This window comes from Pinus tabuliformis, chromosome 8, assembly GCF_031772625.1.
Source record: "Pinus tabuliformis cultivar Carrire ecotype Pingquan chromosome 8, CPIR1, whole genome shotgun sequence".
In the NCBI taxonomy this organism is placed as follows: Eukaryota; Viridiplantae; Streptophyta; class Pinopsida; order Pinales; family Pinaceae; genus Pinus; species Pinus tabuliformis.
The window spans coordinates 1,600,805,042-1,600,820,564 of NC_142294.1; the positions used below are offsets into that span (position 1 = coordinate 1,600,805,042).

General features: G+C 37.9%; 1 pseudogene; it reads left to right on the forward strand.

Moving 5' to 3' along the window:
* Positions 1-15,523, forward strand: part of LOC149242167 (auxin transporter-like protein 4) — a 244,692-nt pseudogene that overhangs the window by 186,100 nt on the left and 43,069 nt on the right.

Here is a 15,523-nt window from a genome sequence, read left to right on the forward strand (position 1 = left end):
TAGATGTGATGCATATGTACATGATCCAAAGGAGAAATGAACCAAGTTGGATAGTAAATCTGAAAAGTGTATCTCTATTGGGTATAAGGATGGTTTAAAGGGTTATAAGTTTTGGAACCCAGTCACAAGGTTGTGAACATCCGAGATGTGGTGTTCAGAGAGGTAAAAGATGTTATTAAACATGAATTCAAATCAAAGGAACCTGAGAAGATAGATTTTGAGCTTAAGGAGGAAGAATTATACTCTACAGTAGAGGAGGAATCAGAAGATGAAGAGCCATAAACTCCGGGTGTGAGAAGATCAGTTCAAGAAGGAAGGCAGCCAGAAAGGTATAGTCCATCTACCTTCTGTTCAAATTTTTCTTTATTTATTACTGATGATGATCTCAGAACTGTGAAGGAAGCAATAGATTTAGAGGATGTAAAACTCTAGAAAGAGGCCATGGTTGATGAAATGGCATCTTTGCACAAAAATGAGGCTTGGGATCTGGTGGAGTTGCTGGCTAGAAAGAAACCCATTGGCAGCAAATGGGTGTTCAAGAATAAGATAAATACGGAAGGAAAGGTGGAGAAATACAAAGCGCAGTTGGTAGCAAAAGGTTATTCCCAGGGGCTGAGAATTGATTTTGGTGATATTTTTCTCATGCTACCAAGGTAACTTGTATTAGATTACTTTTATTTGTTGTTGCTGCTTTTGATTTTGAGGTAGAATAGATGGATGTGAAGACAACATTTCTTCACGGGGATCTAGAAGAGGAAATATACATGAAGCAACCTGAAGGCTTTCCGGTGAAGGGTAAGAAAGAACTAGTATGAAAGTTAAAGAAGTCTTTGTATGCATTAAGACAATCACCAAGGATGTGGTATCCGAAATTTGATAGATTTATACGGGGACTTGGCTTCAGCAGAAGTAAAGTAGCTCACTGTGTGTATTTTAAATTGATTGGTGACCGTGTTATTTATCTGGTCTTGTATGTGGATGATATGTTGCTGGTTGGAAATGACAAAGAAATTATCTAGGATTTTAAGACCCAATTGTCCTCCAAATTTGACATGAAAGATCTTGGTGCTGCAAACTATATTTTTGGCATGGAAATTAAAAGAGATCGGGTAAAGAGGAAGCTCTGGTTAAACGAGAAGAAGTATGTTGAGACAATACTATAGAGGTTTAATATACAATATAGTAAAGAGGTGAAGGTTCCTATTCCTGTAGGTGTGAGGTTATCTGCTGAGCAGTGTCCCAAGACATACGAAGAGGAAGTGGACATGTCTCATGTTCCATATGCAAGTGTAGTCAGTAGCCTGATGTATGCAATGCTCTTTACTAGACTAGACATTGCACATGCAGTGGGAGTATTGAGCAGGTTTACGTCAAAACCAGGGAAGGATCACTGGACAATAGTGAAGCAGGTTTTTGGGTATTTGCGTGGCACTAGTGATTATGGCTTTTCCTACCAAGGAAGATCACGATTGGATAGAATGTTGGATATTCATGACTTTGTTGATGCAGACTGGGCTGGAGATATGGATCAGAGAAGATCTATAAGTGGGTATGTGTTTAACCTATTTAGAGGTGCAGTCAGTTGGATGAGTAAGAAACAACCTGTAGTGGCACTATAAACTATAGAGGTAGAATAAATGGCAACCACTCATGCAAGCAAGGAAGCAGTTTGGTTGCAGAGATTGTGTTCAGGTATGGCGTTAGTACAGGGAGCTATAAGGATAGACCATGACAGCCAAAGTACAATTTTCTTGGCAAAGAACCCCGCATATCATTCAAAGACAAAGCACATTGATGTTCAATATCACTTTGTAAAGGATATGATAGAAGACAAAAAGGTGTTGCTATTAAAGGTGGACACTTTGAAGAATACTACAGATGCATTGACAAAATCCGTGAGCTCTGAGAAGTTCTCTTAGTGTAGAGAGACAATGGGCGTTTCAGGGATGGAAAATGACTAAGCTCTCTTATGGCCCCCTATGGAAAGAAAAAAACAAGTGGGAGAATGTTCGGTTGTGTTATATTCTTTCCACGACTAGCCCACATAGTTAACCGGGCGGTTAGAGCAGGGGCAGAGCCTCCCTTCATTTCACCGATTATGTAGCGGGGGGGGGGGGGGGGGGGGGTCACACGGGGCTTGAGGTGTACCCATAACCCCACTTTATGGGGTTCGAGGTAACACCCCGGAAAATTTTGGTTTTGGAGCCTATTTTAGGATAGGCAGACCCACCTATTGTTTTGTGCATGATTTTCACACATGTTTTTTGGACATGATGGTTTTCGATCCATGGTATTGGACGCGATGGTTTTCGGTCCATGGTATTGGATGCCTCGGCATGTATAAATATGTATTATAACATTGAAAGGAACATAATGAAAAAGGAAGCTAGTAGTCCCGATTTTGGGATCGAGCGAAAATCTCTATGTATATGTGTTTTATGTGTTATTCTCTTGCATTGTTTATTTTCTGTGTTTTAGAACTCGTATGCAGGTAATTTCTGTATGGGGTTAAGACATACAGCGTCTTGTGATTACAAATCTACACTTAACATTAAAGACCTTTTTCTGAATTCTTGGGTGTAGTCTTGCACATTTTGACCTTTAAGTTTTCTAAAGTTTTGCTAATTCATGATGGCATTTGGAATATAAGCTAGAGGGTAGAATTGTCTTTTAATTGCAATAATGAAATCAAACCAAGAAATTGATATCTTACCATTTTTTTTATCTCCTCTTGTTTTTTTTATTCCCACCATACTAGTGCTACACCCTCCATTCTCAAGGAGGCTAACTCAATCTTTATTTCATCCTATTGAAGGTTTTGAATTTTGCAATAGACCACCAACTGACAAATGCAATTATCAAGATTCTTTGCATTCACTTCACCATTATACATGGGCAGCTCAAATTTAACATCAAGTTTTAGTAAGGGTGATTTACTAGTTCCTTTTGAGGTATGTTGATGAGTATGAGTAAAGGTTATGTTGATGCAAGAAGGTGAAGAGGTCTGTGAAGAAGAATATGAAGAAAATGGTGGAGAGGGTGGAGGTTTACCTCCATTTCCATTACCTCCTCTTGAAGAACCTTCTCCTTTGGGAGGTTTGGAGCTTTCAACCTGCAACCTGGTATTCCTCTCTTACTAGAGGACCTTCACCATCTGTGTCATATTAAAGAAAGCCTTCTTGAAGACCTTCTCATCTGATGTCATGTTTGTAGGTTCTCCTTCATGAGACATTCTCTCTGGAGTCTCAACTGCAACTTGAGGATGAACTGGTGTTGTATATTTTGGCAACCTTGCCCTCCTTACCCTTGAACCAACTTTAGGGCTTCCAACCAACTTCCCTTCTGATCTTTTGAGTTTTAACCTTGCAAGCATGACATAAACTTGGAAACAATTAAATCATTCTTGCACAAAGAAAACCTAATGCTCTCATACCAAAAATGATCTGACTAAGAATATTAGTTTGTTATGCTAAGATCCTCCTTAGATTAGAAACACACTTCTATCCATGTGCTTAAGGATTCATGAGTTTTGCAAGTGAAAAAATGTGTTTTTATGTTAATTTTATGAGAAATTTTAACATAAATAAGAGATTGAAAAACAACATAAAAATGTAAAGAATGTCACCAAAAACACATCACAATAGGAACATGATGACCCTCCTAGGATATGTTGCTTTGGTCCAACTTTCAATGGCTCAGGCCTCTCTATTATGCTCAAAATGTTGAAAAAGATGTGCCTACAATGCTTAAATGATTCTGAACCCTGCTCAAATGAGTCCAAAATCTCATAGTTTTTCCATTATTCGCTCTGCATTTTTCCAAAAATATGGCAACAAACCCGCAAATTTACCCAAAATTCCACTATCGGAGTGACAAATTCCCTAATTTTTGGGCAGATTTGTCGAACCAATTAATGGACCATTAAAACCCTCCAGTGGTTACATTAAATGCCAATACGTGGTCACATGGCATTATTTGAAAGAGTTGCTTGGAGACCGTCAGATCTGGTGGTTAGTTTAAACGTCAGTGGTAGGTGTTGACATGGCAGAGACCGTTGGCTGTCAAGCGTTGGCGTTTACTGGGGTGGTCAAAGGAGCGGTCACATTAACTACATGGAGGCGTGTTCACATGAAATGGTTTTGGGGGCCGTCGAGCAGAGGCCTAGTGATTAGCCCCACCTGCATTCCCGATGAACATCAACATAAACACATTCCACCATATGGTTAAGACCCATGGTGTAGGCGGTGTAGTAAGGCGTTGTGTTTTGTGTTGGGCGGTTTAGGCTTCGAATCCTGTGGCCTCCACTCGATCATTGAACCAAATTTTAGTTTACTCTTGGGTTGCCATGTGGCGGTCTCCGGCTGGGCCACACGTCAGCCTATGGTTGGCCATTGTTCCAATCAATAAAAGCAATAAATTTCTAACCAATCAGAGTGTGCCACTTGGCATGATCTAACTCGTGATAAATAAACCCATTCAACACCATGTCACCATGCCCTATCAGCGCCACCTAGGGAGCTCAACCAATACCATGTCAGCAGTATGGACTGTTGACTAGATTGTCGATTTTTCTTTTGAAAATTCACATGTTTGACAAAGTAGACATAACCAATTTCTGGAGTCAAACAAAGTGTTTCATGCGAAACAAGTTCTATTGGATTTAGGATGATGAGCACTATGTGGTCATTCAGGTTCCTTACCATTCTAATGACTTTGAATTTTGAGCATAATTCTGAGCACCTGATCACTAATGAACAATGTTCTTAGTCCCCATTTCAACATGTTTAAGTTGGCCTTTATAGATGACATTCTTATTTATTATAAGACTAAGGAGGAGCATTAATAACATTTGAAAGAAGTTTTTCGATTACTGAGAGAGCACAATATTTATGCCAAGCTCAGCAAATGTGAATTCTTCCAATCACAAGTTCAGTACTTGGGACACAATGTTTCCAAGGAAGGAGTAGCGATAGACCTTGAGAATATCAAAGCCATCATGGAGTGGCCTAATCCTTAGAACATAAAAGAGGTAAGATCCTTGATGGGATTGATTGGGTATAACTAGAGGTTTATTAAAAAAATCCAAATATTGGACATCCAATCACAACATTGTAGAGAAAAAGAGTTAAATTCTATGGACAATGAAATGTGAAAATACTTTTGAGCAATTAAAACATTTTCTCACACATGCAGTGATAATAAAAATAACAACCCCATTATAGGATTTTGTGGTTTGCACATATTCCCTACACAGAAGGGCACAGAGGAGTCCGAACACAAGAATAGTAGATAGGTTTTTAAGAATCTAGGAAGTTGAATGTGCATGAGTAAAATTATGTCACTCATGACTTGCAATTGGAAATGATAGTGCATGCATTGAAAATTTAAAGGCACTACTGGCTTGGAAGGAATTTTGTTTTGATTCTAGATCATGAAGGGTAAAGGTACTTATTTGACCAACCCAAATTGAATGCAAGACAAGAAAGGTGGTTGGCCTTGGTTAGTAAATTTTATTTTAAAATAAATTACATCAAAGGAAATGAAAGAAAAGTAGTAGATGAACTTAGCGAGAAGCTACAAGTGCCTCATGTGGTATCCTTCAGTACTTCTGAAGTCAATTTGAAGGAATGCGTCAAAGAGGCAACGCATTAAGATGAGAATTATGACCAAGTAAAGGAATGCTTACAATAGGAACCAGAAGAACCATTGAGTAAGTATTACTTACTTATAGATTATCGTTTAATGAAGTTTAAAGGTTGGTGGTATATACCTCATATTGCAGACATGAAGAATCTCATGTTTGACAAATTTCATGAAATTCCTTATTCAAGTCATCATGGCTATTAAAAAATGACCACATCTATGAAAAAATGTAATACTGGCCAAGAATGAAAATGGATGTTGTTGGGTATATTGCTAATTGCTTAGAGGTTAACATGTGAAAGTGGAGTGTAGACATCCCGTGGGATTTTAAAAATAAATGTTTTTATTGGAAACTCGAGGAAATATTTTCACCTTGAGAGATTTGATCCCTCTTGGCGGTTGATAGATTTGGGGTTAAGATGGATCTAGGCTATTCAACCTTGCACGATCACACAAAATTTAATGAACAGCTAATTATTCTTATCACTTTAAATATGATAAATATGTCTAAGATTAATCTAGTCATTTTAATTTTAATTTTTATGAGTTACCTTATTTTGTTGAGATGATAAACATTGTTAATAACTTGAGTGATGTAAAATGATTAAATAAAATTTTAGAATGCAAAGTGAGAATGTAACAATTTTTAATGATAGAAACTGCCAATACTAAGAATGCAGTCAATTACAAATACTCTTCATTATGATCAATGTCAAACTATTTTAATCTATTATTCTTATTATCACACTTGTTAGTTTTGTCATATTTTCATATCAATCATATGAAAAGGATATTCTCAATTGTAGACCGTTTGAATCTTTGACTCAAGCTATTGTAGTAAAAGTCATACCTTGTCTCTCTTGCTCTCCAACATTAATAGTATCTTTCTCCAAAGTCAATCAATATGACTTATGTAGTGTTAAATCCCACGTGAGTTTCTATGGTAGTTGTTTTCTATTACCTTATTTGAATGAAAAGCAGCTAACAATGTTGAATAATGGAAAATGGCAATAATATGAGTGTAGTCAATTACAAATAGCTTAAATTTTCAATAAGCAAACATTTCAGGTAGAAGTGAAGATTTTATTTGAGATGTAAATTCATGTATTTTACTTCTGCTAGGATTATTGTAACATAGAAATCAATTCTCGTCATCAATAATATTTTTATTCTTACACTAAAATAAATGCACATTTTTAAAATAATTAATTAGAAATTAATGTACATCATATAATTAGTTACATCAAATAAAAAATTAAGATATAAATTGAAATCAATGCATCTAGTGCAACCAATCAAATAGGGTTAGATATCAACATTTATGGTAAAACCAATGCATATAGTGCAAGCAATCAAATAGGATTAGGAAGCATCATATACATTGAAATCAATGAAACTAGTGTAAGAAATCAAATAAGATTACAAATCAATGGCTACATTGAAATCGATGCATCTAGTGCAATCAATCAAATAGGATTAGGAATCAACATTTACACTGAAATCAATGCATACTTTTCAGTGGAAAACCAAAATATTTATGGATTTCTAAATCAAACTTCTTTTTCCTTTTGTAAAAGCCTTACTTCCTATTCCTCTATGGTTAATAATGTTCAATATTATATAATTCTATATAATGTAAGAGTTTTTCTTTGTGTTTCTAGTTCTTCCTCTCTCTCCCCCTTCCTTTTGTACATCTGTATACCTCCCTCTATCCTTCTTCCTCTCCCCCTTCATCTCTCCCACATTTCTCTCTCTATCCCCTTCCCCCTCTCCCCTAAATATCTTTATGCCTCTCCCTCCATCTATCCCCCATCTCTTTGTCTTTTCCTCTCCCTCACTCTCCACTATCTCTCTCTCTCTTCCTTCCCCTCCCTCTATCTGACTCACTCTTCTTCCATCTCTCTCTTAGTGACATCTATATCTATATCTCAGTCTAAATCTCCTAATTTGTCTCTCCATCTCAACCCCTTAAACACACACACAAACACACACACACACTCATTCTCCATATATATCTATCTCTTCCTACCTCCCTCATACTATATCCCTCTTCTTCCCTCTCTCCCCCTCCATCAATATCTCTATCTCCCCCTATCTCTCATTATTTGTTTCTCTATCTCACACCCCAAACATACACACTCTGTCACCATATCTATCTATCTATCTATCTCTCCCTCCCTCTCTCTTCCTCTCTCTCTTCCCTCCTACTCTACTCTCTCCCTCACTCTCTCTCCATCTCTCCCTTATCACTCCCTCTCTATCTCCACCTTTCTCTCAATATGACTATATTCGTCTCTCTCTCTCTCCTCCAACTCCATATATCCCTTCACCTCTCCATCTCTCTTTCTCTCTCTCAAGTACTATCACTCTTCCTTCCTCTCTCTTCCTTTCTCTTCCACCTCCATCTTTCTCCTCCCTCGCCCCCCATCTCTCTCTCTCTCTCTCTCTCTCTCTTCCCTGAAACTCTGTCACTAGCTCCCTCCTTCTCTCCTTCACTCCCTCCATGTATCCCTCCTCCAACTCTATTTCTCCCTATCTCTCCCTTCCTCTTCTCTTCTTCTCTCTCTCCTTTCTTTAACCCTCTCTTCCCTTATTATATCCTCTCCTTCTCTCTCTCTTCCCTCCTCTCCTCTCCCCCTGACTCTCTCTCCATATCTCCCTTGTCACCCCCTATCTCTCTCAACCACTATCTCTCTATTTCTTTGTTCTTGCCTCCCTATCCCTCTCCCCTCACTTTCCAACTCCATCTCTCTCTTCCTCCTCCTCTCCTTCTCTCTCTCCCATTCTCTCTCTCTCTCTCTCTCTCTCTCTCTCTCTCTCTCTCTCTCTCTCTCTCTCTCTCTTCCTTCATCTCTCTCCCTCTCTCGCCCACGTCCATATTTCTCTCCGGCCCCATCACACACACTCTCTCTTTCTCTCTCTCCTCCCTCTAGCTTTCTCAATATCTCCCTCTCTCTCTCCTTCTCTCCCTCTCTCACCCACTCCCCGCTTCCTTCCATATGATTGAGAATTTTCATTCTGTATAATCAATATATGTAAGGTATAATATAATAATGCTTATAATGGAGATATGGAGATAATGGAGATAATGCTTTATAGTTGATGATAAATAAACTAAAATGAAGACCATATCAGAACCAATAATTATGTTATTGTTGTTGAATGTTCCTAAAATGAATTTTAGTTTTTTGAGATCTCTTCTAAAGAATCAATGCCTAAAACACTAAATACTTATTAGAATACGGCTTGAATGTTTAATGGGTTATTTAGTCACAATTAAAAATTTTAAAATGATTCTTTATCTCTTTAATTACTGATGCAACCATTTCTTTCGTCCACAATCTGTTACCATCATGCATTAACATAGATCACAGTGATGCATCCATTTCTTTTGTCCACAATCTGTTACCATCATGCATTAACATAGATCATATATGAACAATATTAGTATTTCCATTACTGGTAAACGGAAAAGGCGGAAAAGGCCTTGAGTAAAAGGTGAAATTAAATGAAATTAAATGGAACATGAATAATCTTCACATTTTAGAGTACACATCAAACCATGTTAAAATATTACCTTACCCCAACCTGATACGTAAGCACATTTTATTTTATATAGTAATATCTAGTCATAGTAAAGTCTCACTTTGTTTATCTCAACCTACAATATAGTATCTAAATCTATAAAGCAGGTTGAATAGATTAATGTAAGGTTTTTTAATACAAATATAGCAAAAGTGGCTATATTTAATTATTAATATTAAGTTGGGAGATATCCCACTCATAACACAGGAATGAGTGATCTAGATACCGTGGAGGATCATTGATGATAGGGGATCTATTCATTGCATGTATTTTTGTTTAACCTATTGTGATGTTTTCTATTCATATATATAAAATGCTTTCTAAATGGTAAGTGGGACTCGCGAGAGTTGTATTTAAAAAATATTTAAATTTAATGTGTAGTGTCTAACACTTACATATTTCTCTTAGACTTTAGTGTCTAACATTTATATATTTCTCCTATACTTTTAAAAATTGTTTATGTTTTATAGGTTTTAAAGTCTTTTAAGATAGAATTAAAACAAAGTGTTTCATGGAAAAATTAAAACATAGAAAGCCAGCATTTTATTTTTTGTTTTTGTTTTGTTTATATTTTCATGATATTTAAAAAATGTTGGCATACATTACTCATCAACATCTCCCCTTTAGAGAGCTTTTTTATGCAATAAACTATTTGAAGATCCATGTTAACTAATTTATTTCAATATCAACTTGATGTATATGTTTAAAAACACAAAGATCCATGTTAACTGATTTATATCAATATCAACTTGATTTATATGTATGAAAACAGAAAGGTGTGTATTTATGTTAATAATATAACATTTTAATACCCAAAAACGGAAAGATCGATGTTAGCTGATTTATTTCAATATCAACTTTATGTATATGTATAAAAATAGAAAGGTGTGCATCTGTGTTAATAATATAACATTTTGGTTAATAATATATTATTTGGTTATTCACTTAAAGGGTTTATTGAAATTGTGATGATATACTTTATATTGAAAACCAATTAGTTTTTCTAATACATATTTTTATTTATTTCTATTATTATTAAATATTAATACATGGTTTTATTGTTTGATTATTTAGTTAAAGGGTTTATTGAGATTGGCATATCTATTTTCATTAAAAATTAAAGAATTCGAATTATTAATTTTTTTTAATAATAAATAATTTGATAATTATGTTAAAAACAATTTATTATGAGCCAAAGACTAAAGGTTCAATTCCCTTGGATGTAGTTCATTCTAGAGTTGGACAATTGTTATCGGAAAATCTAGTGTCTATGCAGAGCCACTAGTCCCACTAAGACTGGTAGCTATCTTAGAAACAAACAAACTAAAACCACTTTCGTTTTCCTTTATGAGAAGTAGATAGGAGGGGAACAAAGGAGACCAACCTCTATCTTGGGCTTGGTTCCTTGCTTGATTGCTCTCCCTTCTGATAGATCTTTGCCACTTGCTTCCTCGTCTACCCAGCTTCAAAGAGCACCTGTGGAATCATAGCAGCATAACACTATCCAAGAACAGGGATCTACTATCATAAACAATATAGGACCAGATATATATTGACCACACAAATGAATATATCATCAATCATACAAGAATGTGGAGGAAAACTTGAATAGCTTTATTAATATCAAGAATAGCAAAGAGGATTACAACCAATTGTTCTGACCCAAAATCATCCTCTCAGCAAGAAAGCCCTTCTTCACCTCATGAAAAGCTTAGATCACCCAACACTATGATGTTACACCAAGAAACTAGCAGCACTTCCTTACAAGATACAAAATTCTAGCCTCTGGATCTCTGGGATGAGGGATCCATATATAAATGTTTGTAAGGGGGATGAGTCAGCTTCTGAGATTTGATTAGTGTCCTCTCTCTGATAGTTCTTGATTCGACTTGGAGATTGATGATCTCTTACTCATCCTTGGGCGAATGCAGAGAGGCAAGTGTCACAGGAGAAGTTTCTGGAAGATTCCATGATCATCCACCTCACCAATTGGCTTTTCCATTTGTCCACTCTCACCCATCATACCCCATAGAAGGGATTTTCAGTATGCATGGCACCTCCCGTGTGCATTTAGGTGGGATGCAGTGCACTTTGACCATGGAGCAAGTGAGATGGTCCAGTTTTGACCAGTTCTAAGTAGTTTTTCATGGAGAACTTCTGGGAGATGATGTAATCAGCTGACCTTGTTCTTTTAGGGGATGGAACAACACTTTTAGGGACTTAGAAGCCCTTGGTTTATGGAAATGTTTGATTTGGGTTGCAGTGCCCAAAAATTTCTATAACAGTTACCCCCTAAAGCATAAGGTTGTTAATATTTTGATGTCGGGTGAAATGCTTTATCATGAGGATCCGAAGTTTTTTCGAGCTCGAAGGCGACCTGTAATAAGATACAATACAATACATTATCTTCATAATATTTTCATGATCTAGCTGAGGTGAGCATTCCCATGCTCAGCTTTATAAATTCATTTTCATGTACATAAGACAGAAAATCATCGGTGTGCAGACTGATGATTCTAGTAAAGCCATCATCCCTTAGATTGGATGATTATCTGTGCAGCAATGATGTACATTTGATGTCTTTATTTTCCTGAACATATATCGCAGCCCGGATGGATGAAACTAGATCCGGGGTCTTCAATCTCATTCGATCTTCACTCAAAGTAGAAGTCCATCCATGTGAGGGATGTTCTAGAGTCGAACATGGGAAGACATCACCTGATTACCAGCCAATGATGTAAGTTGTTAACAGGCGCGAGAGGAATCACCGATAATGATGATGACCCTCAACGTACTACAGTACAATTCACGTGGTGTGAATAAGGGACTTGGCGTTGAACACCACGCAAAATCTTTCAGTCGAAGGCCATTGATGTAAACCTGTCGCTAGAAGTGAGAAACTTGCCATTGAGGCATGAAAGTTTCAAAGTACTAAAAGGGTTGTTCCTAGATCGACTTCCTAGATAATGAGCTGATGTAGACAAGAAGCGAACCGTCATAGGAGGGCCTTAGTGAATCCCACATCTATGACACGGAATGGAGCAAATGATTTTAATGGAGGTGAAAACGATCTGATGATATAAGGTTCAGGGTGGCGGTCATGAAAGAATGGAGTGTGAATGTATTGTAGTGGATGAGACACAGGTGAATTCTCTGAGCGACTTCTCTTGAACATATCGGCAACACTGACATGATGGATTGGTAGCGTTAACCCCAAATGTGAATGGTGTGATGGACCAATAGTCATATGACCAGTGAACGGAACAACCCAACCCGACTCAGACGCGGAGTGAAAGTGTCATGTTCAAGAGCGACTTGCTACCAATAAAGTTTTTTCAAGTTTTCTTCCCAATTTTTCCGCAGTCATTGCCGACCAGTACCTCTTTATTTTTGTCAAGCTTGGGGAGGATAACATATGCTTGTTCTATAACTTTCCCTTAGGGTAAACCCATCTCTATGTTTTAACGAGCCTAGAGATAGTGAAACTCGTTCTTGTCTATATGGACAAGTTTGTCGCTATTCGGTTTTAACGAGTTTAACGACAAAGATAACTCGGTCCTTTTCAATTTTAGAGAGTCTGAATGAGATGTAAAGAAAAATCCAACAATCCTTTTTCATCATATAATCCCTTAAGTCCGAAAAAGTATAAAATAATACAAAAGGGATGAATTTTCGGTAATTTTAACGAGCCGAAAAAAACAAGCGCTCGATCTTTTTGTGTAATAATCCCTCAGGTCCAAAAAGATTAAAATCTAAAGGAGGGATAGCACTTCCGGTCACTTTAATGAGCTGGAGAGGCCAATTTCTCGGAAATATTTTCATATTTTACGAGTCAGATGAGAAGAGCTTAAAGGAGACTCGTTTTTCAAGGAACGAGTGATAAATTCGGGTAGCAACTAATTCCAGGTAAGGTTTGGAATTTTCCAATCACGGCAGTGTCACAAGGATGACTAATAGGATCACTCTTCGCAACTGTTTCTCAAAAAGGGTTAACAATCAAATGTAGGTGAATGATCGGCCAATACATAGTGGAGGTGATGATGAGAACACGACCAAGGCTTCAAAGGCTGATGATAATGCATTCACGATGGTTATTTACCGGAAATTGGTTCATTTTTTAATGAATGAGCTTAAACTCTGGGGGAAACATTTTCTCACTGCTTATGTTTAATTTTTAATGAGCTTGAACTCCACATAAAAACTGCTTGATCCAGTCGTATAATAAGGATGTCTCATTTAAGGTGGCATTTTTTCAAAGCTTTTCCCCGCATCCTTTCTTTATGCAAGTTAGGAAATGGCCAATCCTATCAGTTTAAAGGGTTAGAGGACCTACAAATTTAAAAAAATAAATGGTCGCTCTTCACTTGCATGCCAAAAGGTTTGCATGCCCGCAGGTATAGTGAAAAATTTCTAGGTTACCAAAGATTGTTTTATCCACACTTCAGACAAAACACTTCCTTGGGGATGTCTATCGAAATAGACAAAGGTGAGCGGCGCAACTTGCCTCCACTCACATAACTTTAACGGAGGAATGTTATTCCAGTTTAATCTCACAAACCAGTCATATATCCTTCGCCGAAACCTACCCTATACCCAAGGTTTTCCTGTCAAAACAGACCAGGGTGCATGCCGCCTGGGTTTCAGTCATGTCTTTCCGAATCACTCACGCTCATCAAGTGGACGGACTGGGGATTGATGAGACATTCCTTACGTTAACAGACCATTCAAGGGTGGTATTTGACTATTTTCTATGTGTGAACCGAGGAATGAAAGCTGGTCTACGAGCTTGACCACTCTTCCTTCATGTGGAAAACACGTTACTCTAAAGAGTGAGGAGACAATGGCTCCCATGCAATAAATATAGTTGTGTCCAAGGAGTAGATTATAATCCAGAGGTCCTTGGATTACCATTACGTTCATGTGAACGGTTTTCCTTCTCAATGTTATCGGCACATTGGGAAGGATCCCTAACGGTCGACTGGTTCATTTGTCAAAGCCTGTTAGATTTCTCATCTCAGGCAAAAGCGATGGCGAACCAAGCGCTTTCCAAGAAGTTGAGGAAAGGATACTCACAGAAGCCCCTTCATCTATGATGGTATCGGCCATGACCATTCTGTATATTTGAGCAATGATTCGAAATGGTACACTAGCCGGTAAACGGGGTCTGCCTAGTAGATTCCAATCGAAGGAAACAACTAGGTTACTTGGAGGTGGGACCAAATAGACGGTCGGATATGACTCTGACGAACTTCCTTCCTGCGGTAAAGGAACGGGTAGACTACCCCCATGTTCATCGGAGTCTGTGTTTGTGAAGAGAATTTGAACGGTGTCATTCTTATTCTCTCCGGTGACTGTATCATCTGAAGATGGACCTTCTGAAGGCAAGACCAGGTCAACTGCCACCTCGACCTTTTGAATTTCGTCTGGTGAGGATTCAGATGGTTTATCTTCAATGATAGATGTTTCGATCGACCACAATGGCGTGTCAGTCAGATTTTCAACTAGTGATGGACTTGGCAAGAGTTTCTTATATTCAGGAGGAAGCCGTAACAGTGAAACCGGACGGTTGTCCAAAATCTTTTAGCCTCGTCTAGGAAGGGACAATGGTGGATGGCGTGATTGCCTTCACACAGTTTACAGGGGAATTTAATTTTTATTTTCTGTCCCGACGTTTCGCTTTCACTAGTTGATGGTGTACTTTCAACATGATCATCAGAGGTTGTTGACACCGAATTGTGCAAACGAGGAGACCAATCCCTTAAGATCTGAGGGATACAGGGACAATCTCGATGATAGTGATCTCCTTTGCAAATGACATATGGAGATTTAGGCTTTGACAATGCAGTGTGTGGATTTTCACTAGATGATGCCTATTTGCCCCATGTTGCCTTTGGCTCCTTCTTCTTCTTCTCTTTCTTCTTCTTCTCCTTCTTCTTCTTAGTTACTTGGCTTTGGGCTTTACCAGCTCCATCAAGCGAAGATGAAGGAGGAGAGGGAGAATAAGATGAAGTAGATGGTTGGGGGGTAGCTTTGGTATCATCTAGTTGCTTGCTTGATTGCTCAGGAATCACAGTGTTCTGAATGACAAAGGTCGAGAAGAGCCATACAGGTAGTCCGATTGTCAATCCTGGAAGCGACAATGTGGCCATATGAGGTGCACCAACATCTCCCCAAGAGGAGAAAGGACTAGGATTTCCTCCAAGGGGAACTCCTTGGTTGGTGGACTCCATTTTTGTTGACCTAAGACCAACGTAGGAAAGGTGATGTTTATTCCGATTAAAATAAATTTTAGAGG